This window comes from Chroicocephalus ridibundus, chromosome 3, assembly GCF_963924245.1.
Source record: "Chroicocephalus ridibundus chromosome 3, bChrRid1.1, whole genome shotgun sequence".
NCBI lineage: Eukaryota > Metazoa > Chordata > Aves > Charadriiformes > Laridae > Chroicocephalus > Chroicocephalus ridibundus.
In genome coordinates this window covers 21,683,223-21,698,325 of record NC_086286.1, presented here as the reverse complement: position 1 = coordinate 21,698,325, position 15,103 = coordinate 21,683,223, and the positions used below count along the sequence as shown (strand labels likewise).

At 48.1% G+C, this 15,103-nt stretch overlaps 1 protein-coding gene across 6 annotated transcripts in view; it reads left to right on the top strand.

Annotated features, from left to right (window-relative positions):
- SERTAD2 (SERTA domain containing 2) overlaps window positions 1-15,103 on the top strand; it is an 85,783-nt gene that overhangs the window by 59,421 nt on the left and 11,259 nt on the right. The window contains exon 1 of one of the 6 annotated variants that reach the window (XM_063328377.1): window positions 2,478-2,788. The exons of 4 other annotated variants lie outside the window; for them this stretch is intronic. The gene's annotated coding sequence lies outside the window, so the exon portion shown is untranslated. Of the gene's footprint in view, window positions 1-2,477; window positions 2,789-2,940; window positions 3,165-15,103 lie in introns of those variants that run through there. One more of the 6 variants, XM_063328379.1, reaches the window with a different exon arrangement.

The following is a 15,103-nucleotide window of genomic DNA, read 5'->3' as shown; positions in this document are numbered from 1 at the left end:
TTCCTTGTACAGCGTTCCGTGGCTCGGTCACAGGCTGTTTCTCCGTGCTTACTGACATGTTCGGGCAAAACTGTGATCGGGCCTTGCAGACACCTTCTGGTCAGATTGCTCTGGAGCTGCAGAGCTTAGTTTCTTGGCTAGAAAGGTCTCGTTAAATCCAGACAGGAAGCGATGTGAGGAGCAGTCGGCAGTAGGATTATTGGCCTTGGGTAGCCTAACCTCGTCCCGCCACGATGGAGCCTCTGCTGTGTGCAAAGCGTAGGAAGGAGCTCGACTCGTATCGATTTGTATCGTGACCTATGCTCGGTTGAGAGCGCTTCTGAGTGTGGATGCAGGTTGTACTAGTTGTGTTCGGAGGAACAATCTGAGTTACAGCGTGACTATAAACTCCTGCCAAGAAAGGCCCAGGGGAGTTACAGTAGGAAACAGAAGGGGCGGTGAGTTTTCTCTTCTGCTGGCGTAAAATTGGAGCAACCTAACAAAGTCAGAAGCGTTCGAAACTCAAAATACAGGCTCAGGCCTTTTACTGCCGAGTATAACGCGGCAAGAGCAGGGCTGTGGATATCGGCCTGGAGCTCAGCTGCTTATTTAGCAAATGTTTGTGGTTATGCCTATGGTGCTGGCGATAGCGTGCACACACCCAGGCACCAGGACTGTAAACCTGCTGCGGACTTTGAGCTCCAGAAGGCAGGCACTGCTCAGCTGGGTGCATCCATGGCGCAATTGCGCAAGGCCAGATCCTGCCGCTTTACAAATCTGATGTAAAAGGAGGGCAGAACATGGCCATGAAATTTGGTGGATCTGGCATGCAAAAACCCCCCACGTAACTCAGTTGAAAAATGTACAAACATTCTGGCTGGCTTTTGAGTAGTCTGACGCCCACCAGGCAGGTACCACTCCACCTTTGCTGTAAAGAAAATGAAGCTTTTCATTTTATGTAATGATCTTTTTTATTAGGACACTTGTAATTTCGAGAAGGGGCTTGTTTTCCCAAGTAGAAGGACCAAATTTCAGCGCCTGGCTGCTGGAAAGGATCCAGCCGGGGGAAATTCTGGTTGTAATTTTTGCCAGCTCCTGAGCAATTCACAAGTCACTCATCAAAATTTCGGTTAACTGTCGTGAATTGCTTTGCAGATCTGGTTCAGGGCTACCTCTGTACCACAGGCAGAGGATGACAGTTTGGATGTCCTCAAAGGAATGGCTGACAACGCAGATGGAGGGAGAAAGGCGTGCTGAGGCCTCCAGAACTGGCCAGTTTTTTAGGTCTTTCCTCCTGTTTTAGTGGCTTCAGCAGAGTGTTATATGAAATACCATTCTTGGTGTTAAACTCTGCTTAGGTGGGGTCTTTTCAATTGTAAGAACCCATAAAATCATAACTTTACTCTCCTTCTGTTTTGACAGATTCACTATTTTAATTGTTTGGGGTTTTTTCCCTATGTGGATTTTTGATAGATAAATTTCCCAGCTTAAAGAAATCTTTCCTCTAAAAGTATCCTCCTTTTCCTTTTCGGTTTTCTAGCTGAAAATGGAACTTAATTTCTAACAAGACCATCAGCTTGATTGATCGCAAATCATTACAGACCATTTTGAGCATAATACCTAAATGAGTCGTGATATTAATGACTAATAATCGCCTTTATGTTCGGTCTTAAAGCTTTATCTTCCCGAAGTACAAACGGTTTAGTGGAACATGAAAGGCCGGAATGGTCCGAGATGCCGCCGGGGCTGCAGTTAAAATCGTAAGGTGTTTGAACGGCATTTTACAGCGCCGGCCGGGATTACAGCCCCTTCCAAATGCAGTAATTGAGGGAACTTAAAATAATCGTCGTCTTTCCAGATAGCGCCTGGTGCCGACCTCTCTCCCCCCCTCCTCCTTCCCCCCCCAAGTCTTCGTGCGCTCGAACATCTCCGTTTGGCCTCATTTTTGTGCTTCGGTGGGATCTGCACGGCCCAAATTAGCAGCCAGCATCCCACGGAGGGGGGGTGGCCGCCACCTCCTCCCTCGCCTCCCAGGTGGGCTCCCGGGGCCGGGGGGCGGCCGGCAGCGCCCCGCCGCTTCACCCGCCTGGCGGGGGCGGTGCGGGGGGGGAGCTCGGACGGACAGACCGCACCGGGACGAGCCGTGGGCCAGCCCCGCGGGGGAGCAGGGCTGGCCGGGGGCAGCCGAGTCCCGTCCCCCGGCCGGATAGCAGGGATACTTGTCATATTTGCGGTCGGGGCGTCTTGGCACCCGCCTTTTGTCCCGACGCGGGGCCCGGGGAACCCCCCCCCTCCCGGTGGCGGCGGGAGCCGCGCCGCCCGCTCCCCCCCACCCCGCCCTGGGGCAGAGACACGCGTGGGCAGCGCGGGGAGAGGAGGAGGGACGGACGGCGGGGGGGGGACGGAGCGGGGAGAGGAAGGCCGAGGCGGAGCTTTGACGCCGGCCGGAGGGCGAGGAGCTCGCCGGAGCCGCCCCTGTCGTCAGTGCTGGCGGCAAGTGCTGGGAGCCGGGGTTGGTGCCTCCTCCTCCTCCTCCCTCTCCTCCTCCTCCATTGTATAATGCTGCGTGATCACAGCCGCCGGGGCAGAGCGGAGGCTTAAATCCTCACGCCGCCTGCGCCTGCCTCCTCCTCCTCTTCCTCCTCCTCTTCCTCCTCCTCCTCCTCCTCCTCCGCATCCCACCCGGCCCCTCCCCGGAGCGGCGCGGCGCGGCGAGGGAGCGACATATGGAGCTGCTCTAGGGCGAGAGTTTGCGACCTTCCTCCCTCAGCCTCCTCCATGCGTTAGTTCTCAGGTGGAGCTGCATGTGGTGAGTGAGGCTAGGGGGAATGCGGGGGGTCGGTGGGGGAACAGGGGATGGCGACCCCCGCCCCCGGCTTTGCGAGTCATCGGGGCTTTATCTCTACCTTTAAATTTGCGCCCGGGCAGAGGAGCTCCGGGCGGGTGTCCTCCCCCTCTCCTGCCGGGGGCGGGGAGGGGGGGATCGTGCTGAGATGAGCAGAGGAGGGGGAGCGGCGGAGTTGCTCTTAAAATACCTCTCCTCCCGTCGATGCAGGGAGGTCCTAGGCAGAAGCAGGTGCCTGCGTGTAGTTGGAATATACTTTTCTTTTTTTTTAATCGGGGTCCTGATAGTGCGGGCGGTTGTGCCGTGCGACATCCCGCTCGAAGAAACCGGCTTTACTCCGGTAAGTTAGCCTGTGCCCCGAGGGGGGGGGGGGGGGGAAGGCACAGCCTCCCTCCGTGTCCCCCAGCCGGAGCGGGGCGGGGGGGGTTGGGGGTACCCCTGAGAGTCCGTGCCCTAGTGCTGGGAGAGCGAAAAAGGGGAGACTTTCACTCCGCTGGAGCAAAGCTGACATATGGCTGGGCAGGACTCGCCTGGCCCCGCTGGCTGGACCTTTCCAGGGGTTTGGAGTTAGGGATTAGCCTATCTTTTCCCCGAGCAATAGCGCACTTGGGTCTTCCTTGGGAGCATCGCCAGCACGGAGACACAGGCGTCGGGGGGGGGGGGGGGGCGCTCTTGTGAGCAGGGTGGTTCATCTTTTGGAAGCGACGGCGAAAAAACTGTTGGGATTTCCTTCAGGGTGGGGGAACGCTTGAAAAAAAAAAAAACCAAAAAAAAACAAAAAACCCCAAACCCCTCTTGCGATGCCGCTTTAATTTAAAACATTTGCTGCTTTGCTTTGTCAGGATCTGGAAAGATAAGTTCTCCTTAAGTGTGAAAATAGGAGTGCAGTTACCTGCTGTCGTTTCTTGCGTTTTGTGAAGCACAGCTGGAAAACGCAGGGCCACTTTTGTTGAAAAATCCATGGAGGGGTTCATGCGCTTCTCCCCTGGGACCCTTGGTGGCTGATTTACAGCTGCGGGTCAGCTGCCGGTGTAAAATAAAGCGAATCAGCCCATTTCATCCCCATTTTGGGGGAAGCGGGGGGCTGCCAGCCCCTTACCCGAACTTGAGCACAGCACGGCAGAGCTGTTGCATGTGGCAGTCTGTGTTCAGGCAAGTCCAAAGCTCTCGGGACATGAGGAACGTCCAGCCTTTTTCGGCTGGTGCCCGGTGAAGTCAGCAGGGTGGCTCTCGCCGCTGTCAGTGGGTGCTGGATTTGGCCACCGTAGAAATATGCTATTGCTCAAACAATGGTGGTAGAGGGCTTGGCTGCCCCCTAACATCAGTTTTACGCTTGTGTCTCTCAAATGCAGTAAACAGTTTCTGTTTGTGTGAGTTGCAGTGACAGCTTCCTTTTGATTCTGATTTTTAGGGGTTCACCTGCACTCGACCCAAATGAAGGTGCCTGTGTCTTAGGGGCTTCTCACAGGGTACAAAATCGACAGAGGCACCTCAACTTCCATCGAAGTGCACGGGAAGCTTTCACGTGGTAAAGCGAACAGTAAAACGAACTGTAGAAATGAATTGTTTTCTTAAAAGTTGCTGCTGGTGGTACTTACATTGCTGTAGAAATGAGGCAGTTTGATTAACCGGGGTAAATTGAAAGTAGCCCTTTCTGCTTGAAGTTAAAATGCGTATATTTTTACATAAAAAGGTGGTATCTCTGGAATCTGATTTAACCTAATGAGCAAGTGGTGGTGGTAGAGATAGGAAGAGGATTAGCAGTTTGTGCTGCCAGACAGGTACCTGACAGCATGTTCTAGGGAATACTTCCATTGTCCAGGCGAGTATTGCAGCATCTAGCGTAACAGCTGTAGATCTTCCTTCTTTCGTGACTGATCCTACTTCCATTTAAGTTGGTAGCAAAAACCACCCACTCCTTTTCTGCAGGAACTGGATTGGACTGCTAACGAACGAAGCTAGACTTTGTGCATATTAAAACACCGCTTTGATTTTTGTGTCAAGCTGATTTCTTTCTCTCTGAAGCTGATTAAAAACAAACAAAAAGAAACTTGCTAGCCGTAGGTACTTCAGGTTTTGTTTATAGATGAAGCAGTCTTAAAGAGCACTAAATACGTCTGTAGGTGCTGATTTATTAAGAATTGTAATTGTATTCCTTTATACACCTGTTCCTTTGAATGGAAAAGATGAAATAATGACAGTTTCTCAGTGTTTTGGTGGAAATAATAATATAAATAATCCAAGTGCTCGAATTGTCTGCCTGAGAGGCCTCATGGAGTTTGAGATAATGTCCTAATATCAAGGAAAACCTCAAATTGCATATTCTAATGTTTTATTTTTTAGCTTTTCATGAAGTACAGCAGATCTTATGCAATATCTAGTTTGAAGGATTTTACCATCATTTACACAAGCTGCTTTTATTTTCCCAATAAATAATTAATAGGGAAAAATTGTCTTTTTTTTTTTTTTTTTTTTTTTTTAGAAACTCTGACTTTTTTCACACTGATGTAAAACACTCCTGGCACAATTCATCTCCAGCAGTGCTAACACTAGACAGGTGATCCAAAATACTTGTGACTATTTTTGCTTTTATGTAACATCTTAAAGTGTAATCTGTCAAGCAAAGAGAATGCAGTACTTTGAAAGCGTAAGTAGTCTTCTGGTGATCTACTTTTTAGAAGGGCTGGGTAGCAGGAGAGACACCTTCTTTTAAGTCAGCTTTGTACGTGTAACCAGCTCATGAGGAGACGGCTCCAGTTGCGGAGGGTTCCTTAACACGCACGCGGATCTGTGCCAGAAACAGCAGCTTTCAGTTACCAAGTCCAAAGATCAGGAGCGTTCCAAAGGAGAGAGCAAGGTTCAGCTTCAATGTAAGCAGGCTGGCAGTCAGCACAGATCTTTAGCGTAGATGAATCTTTTGCTAATTAATAGTTGGTAGAAAATGGAATTTGCCAGTCTGAGAACAGAGCTCATTTTCTTCTGGGGGATATAATTGCCTGTTTTCTGCCACTTGTTTTATTTCTAAACTTCCATCAATCAGAGAAACTGTGCTGTCACGAAGAACTGCCTGTTTTCTGTAAATGACAAGAGACCCTCAACATGTGTTAGTTCTTCAATTCTTTTATAAACAAAGTCAATTTTTGTGTTTGCTATAGTGGAGGCTTCAGGTTTGTTCAGCATTAGCAACGCAAACACTATAACAAAAAATGAGATAACAATGCTGACTGTTCAACACAAGTGGGGAAAGAAAGCCCTGGAAATGCCGTGCTAACTTTGCCATTGGGTGCGCTGAAGTGGAGCAAAACGGAGTCCAAAGCAAACGTGTGGCTGGGAGTCGGCAGAGGTTTTGTGGAGGAAATAGGCCTGTACGTCCTGCACTGATGACAGCAGGGTCCCTGCCCTCCGTCTCACGGCTGTACGGGTATTAAACCATCTATCGTCATGCAGAATAGAAACTGCACGTCCACACTTGCTTCACTGATGGCTCCCGATGACTCTGTCGGATGCTTGGTGTCAATGCGAAGCGGCCAGGAGGAGCTGTGAAGACAGGCCGGACCTGCAACTGGGGATTCCTCCAGCACAAAGGGGAATTCCTGGGTGGGGAAGAGCTGATCTCGGGGGCATTTCCAAGGGAGAGCGGGGCTGGTTTCCAGGGGCATTGGGCAGCTGGCGGTACAGCCTCATCCATCTTCAGAAATGATTTTAAGTCGTGACAAGGAGCAAGGTGGTTTGAAAAGACCAAAGAAGCTGTCAAGTCACCAGAGAGCCAGTTTTTTGGTTTTCACTTGTCCTTTTGAGGGTGGAGGCTCAGCAAGCTCAAGTGAGACAGCAGCCACTACCACATCAGAGTGACTGTGGATTCAGGCTGCTGCAGTGATATTAAAACCATACTCGGAGTCCTGCATTAGGCGAGTTCAAACCATTATTCTTCCAAATAAGGGGCCGGGTTGAGAACTCTGCTCTGCTCTGCTCGGCACGTGAAACCATAGGTGTTGCCATACAACGCCTGAAGTTCCCAACCTATGCAACACGATTGGTGTTTTGAGGAGCAGTGGGCTTAAAGAGGAATTTCTTGTTAATACCGCTCTGGAATTGAGTTTTAAGTGGCGTTGAATGACATGAGTCTCAGTCTGTGTAATTATTAGGAGCGAAAGCCTGTTTAATTTGCTTTCACACCAGTAAGATGTATTGGATTTCATCTGACAGCTTCTGCTTCCAGTGAAGTCAGAATAAAAATCGTGTTCTTAATGTAGTAGAATACGAAAAGTACAAATGTGGGTTTTTTCTTTTAATGTTATTTTTAAAACTGGGTGGTATATGGAAGTAGCAGAAGAAAGAAGTTCCCTTTTCAAAGGACCCCGAAGTTGGTGGAAAGATCTAAACTCGCCCTAAATCTTGCTCGGATGATCTGTAACAAATAAAACTGTTTTCTTGATCCCAGATTTTCCATCCCCCGGGAAACCTTTGTGCTGTTCAGACCACATTCACCTTTAATGGTAAGGTGACAATTATCAGCTGTTTTCTTACAGTTTCTTATAGTAGCCTGTAACATTAGTCGTTAAAAAACCCCTCCTGCCATGCCAGGCAGGCAATAGGGTTGAGTGAACTGCGCTATAGAAAGAACCACCCATGATTGGAGGTAAACTATGCGGATATATGTTGGGGTGGAGGTTGGAAGGAGCGTGGAGGGCATATTTGAAGCAGACTGTGCAACTGCTACAGCAGGTCTGACTAGTTTGAGATGCCTAAAGGCAGCTTTGTCTTGACTTCAGGTAGCTGCAAAATGAAGTTTTAAAGCCTAATTCAGAAATACATCATCATCATCTTCCGGTGCCTCCGCAAACTCTTTACTTTTCATGTGTTTTTGCAGGCAGTCTTTCACCCTTGGAAGAAGCGTTTAATAGATACACGCACACGTGCATGCATATCATTTGCGTATTTTTAAAATATACATTTCATCAAGATAGGAGACGGGCGTTCATGCACAAACCACAGTGCGCTTTTTTTTTTTTTTTTAAACAGCGGTAACATTTTGCTTTCTTACCACTCTCTGTCCATGTGAGAGAGAAGCCACTCTATTGAAGCATTTTTTTTTTGTATAGCATGATTTGTTGCCGGTCGGTTTTTGTGCCTGTCCCTGTGTAGGAGGAGTGACTTACACTTTATTAGTCTATGCTGCGGTCGGAGGGATTTTGGCCCGGGCTACTTTCATGCTGGCTGTCCCAGGGGTACAATAACCTGCTTAGGTTACCCTCCCGTCATCTAGCTCACGGTCTCCCTTACCCTCCTACTCCATCTGTTTGGCAAAATTGGCTCTTCTATACAACCCTTCCCCTTTTTCCTCCCCCAACTAGAGTATTCCGCAAATAACTTGCGGATGAATAGGAGAGAATATTTTCTCTGTGTGTAACATGCAGCGTAAAGCTTCCTTGTTGCTGCTCGGCTTCCCCTCCCTGGCAGTGGAACATATGTGATACGTATGTGCTCTGACAGTTGGGTTGTTGGTTTTGTTTTGGTTTTTTGTTTATTTTTTTTTTCTTAAATTGTGGGGAAAATCAGTGTAATACTATCTTGGGTGAGGTGAATGGGTTGTGCCTGACTGAATATGAAATGAAGTTTAGGACATTTAGTTTCAGTTTCCTGTTCTCTTCTCCTTCTGTATTTTCCACTCCCAATTTCCAAAGACTTAGTTTGTGGTTAGGTTTGTTTGTTCCATGTTAATTGACCTGTACTAAGCCTGCTTCAAAATACTGGTTTAATACATATGCCTTTAAAATATGCTATTAAAAGGGTGTCCCCGTGTAAGTTTAAACGATTTCTTTGAGATTTAAATTACTACACATAAAAGTTACGTGGATCCCGTGGTGCCTGTTTTAAAGGGTATCGCTTTGGTGTAGTAGTTTTTATTGTGAAATCAAGCAGGTGCCACGAAAAATGGCATCTCTTTCATCTCCAACTTGTAGCTGCTAGAGGTTGAGAATAGTTCAAGGCTGTCCAAAGTTCCCTTTATCAGTTTTCAGAAGGCTCCTTCCTTGGACGTGAAAACACATGCTGTATTTCAACAGCCGCCAGAGCTTTAGTCCACTGGACTGAAAGGCCAACAGTTATCATCTTGTCTAACATCACTTAACACCATCTTAGCAAACTTGCATGTCAAACTACCTTTTTTTTTTTGCGTGTGTGTTTTGTTTTCACTGCTGGTAGAGAAATGCCCAACAGCTTTTCCACCTCTTTAAGAGAAACTTGGGGGTGGGTGGGTGGGTGCTTTTTCACACAATGTAGTTGTTTGCAGGCCTGTTTTCGTTTCATTTAAGCAAAAATGTTGAAAACGACTCATGCTTTTAACTGCTTTTAAAAATGCCAGGGAAACACCTTCTTTCTTTTCTCCCCTTTTAACTTTCAGTAGCGAGAAACTGGTTAGCAAATAAAACCTGCAGGCCAGAAATGAAAATGACTTGCCATTGCTGGGATGGATGTTGCATTTTGCAGTACGCATTTCTTCAGAGTTGTGTTTTTTGGTTGGTTGTTTTTTTTTTTTTCCCCCCTCTCCTTCCCCCCCTGCCATTCGCTGCTTTTCAGTTTGACTGTGATAATTTATTCAACAGTGTTTTCAGAGCAATAACCTACTTTTTGGCAAACCATTCAGTTCTTTCCACAGTAGCGTGGGTATTTTTTTTTCCCCCATGTATTTATTAAGGGTCTGCGACAAGGGGGAAAAACAAGGTATCTTTGGGGAAAAGATGCTACGATACGCTTGAAAGCAAGGATTCAATCCAAGTAATTATACATACGAGAGGAAAACTCACTCATTATACACAAAGGGGTCTCGTCTCTCTTGGATGCACGCACAATTCTCATTAACCTTTGTAGGAATTATACACATCCAGCGAAGATGGGTCTACAATACTCAGTCCCTACGTATGCTAAAAATATCAGCTAGACCGTGACACGCCGGTGCCAATAGAGATGTCTTGTACAATATAACACAACGTCGCTGTAATCTATTGTTCCGAGCGACATTGCAGGGGAGGAGGGGTGTATGGCCGGTCCTGCTATTTCATCACTCTCCCTTAGAGTCTGACCAGTAGTATCTTGTCGTTACAGGCGTGTAATTTTAGCAGTGAAAAGGGAGCGTGTGTTTGCTAGCCCATGTCACTTTCTGGTGGCCATACTAGCTGTTTCAGATTGTTTTGAGTTTCATTTACAAGTCGGGTGCCTCTTTAGCCAGCGCTCGATGCCTGCGGGGCTCTGCAGTGGGAAGAAATGGAAGGCAGTCAGCCCTTGGCTGAATTGGGCCCTGAAGCGGTCGACAGCCGCCTTAATTGCTGCCGCTCCACCGCTTGAAGAGATTATGGCCCCGGTTCTCCCAGCGCGGAGCTGTGCTCACCGGTTCCAGTGTGGCACCTTGCCCACCGGCAAGGAGTTGTCGTCGTGCTGAGGTCCTGCTTTTGGGACCGGCATCTCCTGCTTCCAGGCAAGGGAGGCCCAGGGTGCCAGACTTGGGGAAAAGAAACCATGATGTGGAGCAGGGGGAGCTTCTTGGCCGATCCTGGGGAGGTTCGTGCGTAGAAGCCCTTGCATATTTTTCGGGTGACAACATGCAGAGGATGCTGAATAATCAGCTAATCACGTAGTAAAGTCTGAGGAGCTTGGCCTAGCACTGTGCCTGGTTTTGTTTCCTGCAGCTCTGATTTCCTACTGATGCCCAGGTGTGTAATGCGGCTCCTGGTCCTCCAGCTTTTGCTGTTGGCAGCAGAGTTGCTCAGCCCATGTGTACGCAGCATGGTATAATTTGATTTGTGCTTGGCAGGCCTGGCTGCTTCCTTAACGCTGCCATGTGGAGACCCGAATTTCAGAATCGCCTCGTCCCAGCTCTTTGGGGTGGCTCTTGGAAGTGCAGAGTCTCGGGCAAGCCGTTCACCCTTGGGAAGTTCCCCTGTGGTGGCACAGGCGCTCTCGTGAGGAGACGGTGCGTGCAGCCATCCTGGAGAAGGATGTAAAGAGGATTCTGCGCCGAGGTGACCGAGGAGAGGGTCTTGCTGGAAATCTCTCTCCCTGCTGTGACTAACCCTAACAAAACAGCTCCCGGTAGCAGGAAGGGGGGAATCCTCCACCCTAGTTGGGCTCAAAGCAGGTACTGCTGGGGTTGGTGGTCAGCAGGGCTACATCTGCACTGGGCCTGGGGAGGGCTGAGGTGGCGTTAGCAATCGTGAAAGCTTGTTTCATAAAACTTCCAGTTAAGGACAAGACCAAAAAAGGACAGGCTGGGGTCTTGTTTGCATCTGCTGGGCGGTGTTGGAAGGATGCTGATGGGAAGTCCTGTCTGAAGCAGAACATGTGAGAATTGACAGTTTGGCTGTGTGATACTTCTGACACAGAAATGACTTCTGCTGGGCAATCCAAACCCGTTCTTTCTTCCAGTAAGGACAACTGCCTTCCTGCATGTGAATAAAACTTATTTTTGAATAAATGTTTTCCAGCCTCAGTATGTTGCAAAGCTGCATTCACCCCCTCTTGCTTCGTGCTGAAAAGTTGTTGTCAGAGTTGCTTGGAGCTTTTGCTTCTTGACTTGGGCCGGTTTGAAATGCACCTCGCTAGCTTTCCACGCACAGAACCTGTGCCGTCTTGTTCACCTTCTAATTCTGCCAAGGTAGTCTTTAATGGCTTAACAAGCTAACAAGTGCTCGTCTGATTTAAACTTGCATTACATTCTGCTACCCTGATAGAATTCCTAATATTATAAACACCCTTAATAACACGGCTATAATCGAGAAAACCTGCTCTCCTTTTTCCAAACAATTACTTAATGAGGCAGTAATTTATTCTAAGCTATATTTATTGGAGCCCATTCCAGCTTTATCAGACATACTCTGTTTGGTGTGTGCAGTTAGTCAAAAACATTAAAACTGCTCCACTTCTTCCAAGGGAACATGTTACATTTAGCAAACTGACAGCATTAGAAACTGTTTCCAATTTAATAGAAGCATATGTTTCCTGCAAGACTTAACACACTACAGAGTCGGAGATTGCCTGAGACTGCGGCTTTGCCTTTTTTTTTTTTTTTTTTTTTTTTTAAAGCGTGGTAAAAAGGAGCTGGAAACTGAAGGCAGAAGTGGAGTTTGTAGCGGTGTTTTTGGTTGTTTTGCTGGCTTTTGTTTTTCAGAGAGCCTTCTAGCAGGGCTTCGATGGGCTGCAAGTTTTAAGAAACTATCAAGAAAGTAGTGTGGGCGGCGCGTGTAGAGCTCTCGCTCGAAACGCAGTTTCTGATCATTAACAAACAGCAAGAGCTTGGTTTGCCCTCTGGGCCTCAAATAGTACAGTATGCAACAAGGGAGAGCAGGCAAGGCACGAGGATGGAAACAGTAGGATCAGATTACAGTTTCAAAATATCGCTGGAACACGTTGGCTGGCGTTACGCTATTGACTGGCTTTATAATTGCATTGCTTATTTGCTAGGCAAGGCTTCACCTTACTTTGTGATTAACACGGACGCTCCTTCGGGGGCTTGGGGACTCTGGGCTCCGAGTACCAAAGTCCAAGCCCCTCGAGAGCTGCGTGACTTCAGATGCTCCTCGGATGCGAGTCTGAGCTTCCTCTGATGTCTTGTCTCCTGTTTGCTGGGAGGTTTCCCTGCTAATTCCTGCATAGATTAGCCTCTGAAAGTCACCCACTATGGGTTCCCGTATTATTTTGATTTTAACTTGAGACTAGAAAAAGACTGCTGTCACTCAGCTTGCTAATTGTTCTCCTCCAATATTCATTTGTAGGTGCCTATAGCGGGGGGCCAAGGCTGCGTTTCTGCAGGGAGAGGGAAGCTGCCTTTCTTGCCAAATATTCAGGAGTGGGGTGCATCCCGATGGGGTGCTGAGCAGCTCTGCTTGCGCCTCTGCTTCTTCTGGGGGAGCCGAGGTTCACCCATCCACCACAGGACATGGGAAGAGTTGGGTCCCTGTAAAATATACGTGAGAAATACCTGTCACTTATAGTTACTGCTGGCACCCCCAGCCTTGCAGCAAAGGCTTGCAAACATAAAAACAATTCCCTGTACTCTCTGGAAGCACAGAGCTACCCAGGAGGCCAATTTTTTTGATATAGCTCTAAAGGAGAATTTTGTACGTGCTTATTACACTTCACTCAGTTTAAAGAAAAAATATTTAAAAAAAAACAACCCTAACCTGCCAGAATTAATGTAAAATGTAAGTGTCAGGGAAAACAAATCTTGTAAATGGGGAATGTCTGAGCAGTGGGTCTGGAGAGGACAGGAACCCCAGCATGGCTCCATTCCTTGTACCTCTTGCCTAGGGTTGGGGGGGGTTATTTTCTCACATGTGACATGAGACCCAGTTCTTACCAGGCTGCAGTTGTCAGGAATCCTCTCTAGCCAGGCAACAGGGACACATTGCACTCGAACAAGTAAAATCTGCATCAGATCCTGAGAAGCAGCCTTGCAAAAGAAAATAACCAAACACTACACAACCCCACACCACCCGTCAGTGCACAAATCGTGAGCCAGCTGCAGGATATTGAACGTAGCCGTGCGTTACTGCGGGGTACACGCTGTACTAGCTCCCAGGGATGCTGCCGTGCCAGGATTTAAAGATGCCGGTGTCAACAGATGAAATCGTGAAGGAGGGACGGTTTTCATCGCGCGGTGGCTGTCGCCTCTGAAAGTCCACGTTGCTTATTTGCTCCAGTCCTGGAGTTAAACCTCCACGCCTGGGCTGTGCAGCGTGCTTCCTTGTTTTTAGGGAGGCTGGGAGAAGGGTGCCAGATTTATGCTGGCGTTCCCCTCGACTCTTTCCCTTCCTTTCCAACTTTGAATGGGAGGAGGATGCCCGCGTTCTCGGGGGGCAGGCCGGTTCCCAGCTGCTGGGGCAGGTTTGCTCTGCTTTGCCAGGGTCCTGCAGGCCAAGGAGCGTCGTTCTGCAGTGGGTGAGCCCGTAGGGGTCTTCCCAAGAGGCGGCCGCTCTCCCTCTCCCTGCCGTGGCCTTGGGGATGTGGAAACATGGATGGGGAGGGAGCGTTTTACCCGTTTGCCTCCCTAGCTCCAGGGGACAGATGCTTTGAAGTCCTGGGGACTGGTTAGAAGTTCAGGTGGTCCCTCAGGCTGGAGCCAGCAGCGCTGAAATGCCTCACGGCAGCCCAGCCTGCCTCTGCTCGCTGAGAGGATCTAGCCCTCCTCTTGCCAGTTGAACCCAGTTGGCACAAAAGGCCTTTTTATTTTGGTCCTGCAGCTATCTATGCCAAATCCTGATCCTGCTGAAGTCAGTAACAAAACACTCATTGACTACCGTTGGGCCAGGATACAGCCAATGCAACCCTCAAGGATGAGGGGTGAGGGATGGAGGAGAGGAAAATAATATTTCACGTGCCAGAAGTGACACAGAAAGCGCTTGCGTAATTTACTGGATAGAGTCTCGGAGAAACCCTGGTGAGGTTCATTTACACCTGAGGTTTGGAAACTTTGTTTTGGGAATGAAATATATAAATTCAGTACTCTCTTTGCGGTTTGGGGGGCTTTTATGGGGGGCTTTTCTGTTTCGTCTTGTTTTTTTTTCTGCACACATATGTGTGTAAAGTTAGTGTTTTATTTTAATTCCCCCAAGTTGCCTTTTTCTTTCTCTCTCTCTCTCTTTTTTTTTTTTAATTTCCCCCTGTGGTTTTAATAACCCAAGATTTCAGAAAGTAACAGGTCCTGCCTTAAACTCCACTTTTTGCATGAGTCCCTGCTGCTCACGTGTCTCCCTCGACTTTCAGCTGTGTGGGGAGGAATGGGGACTCTGGGGCCTGTGGACTCTGGGGTTTGATGCTTTTACCTTTCTGAGCAACGTGGTGTTAGTTCTAGAAGTGAATTTCACTGTATTAAGCTGATCATCCTCTAAACTGACTGATATGGTGGCATAAATATGCGAGTGGAAAGGTGACTTTTTAAAGATCCTTTTCCACCGTCTCTCTTGGTGTTCGGTTCCTCTTTTTTCCTTCCTGTCTGCCGTGATGAGCGGGGAGGGACTAGTGGGTTGTGGAATTGATTTCCAAGAAAAGCCCTCAGTCTTGAGAGGCGTTTTAAACTAAACTGTTAAAAGCCTTTGAGAATTAACATGAAAGGGTATTTTTATTATTGGTGAGATAACCAAATCACTTATTCCCCTCCATTTTTATATATCCAGTGCTTCGCTATGCCGAACTCCCAATTATTAAAGACTTAAGAAATAGTCCAGCAGTGACAAGATATAACGTCCTAAGTACAGTCGATAAATACGGTACTTCTCTCACGATGTG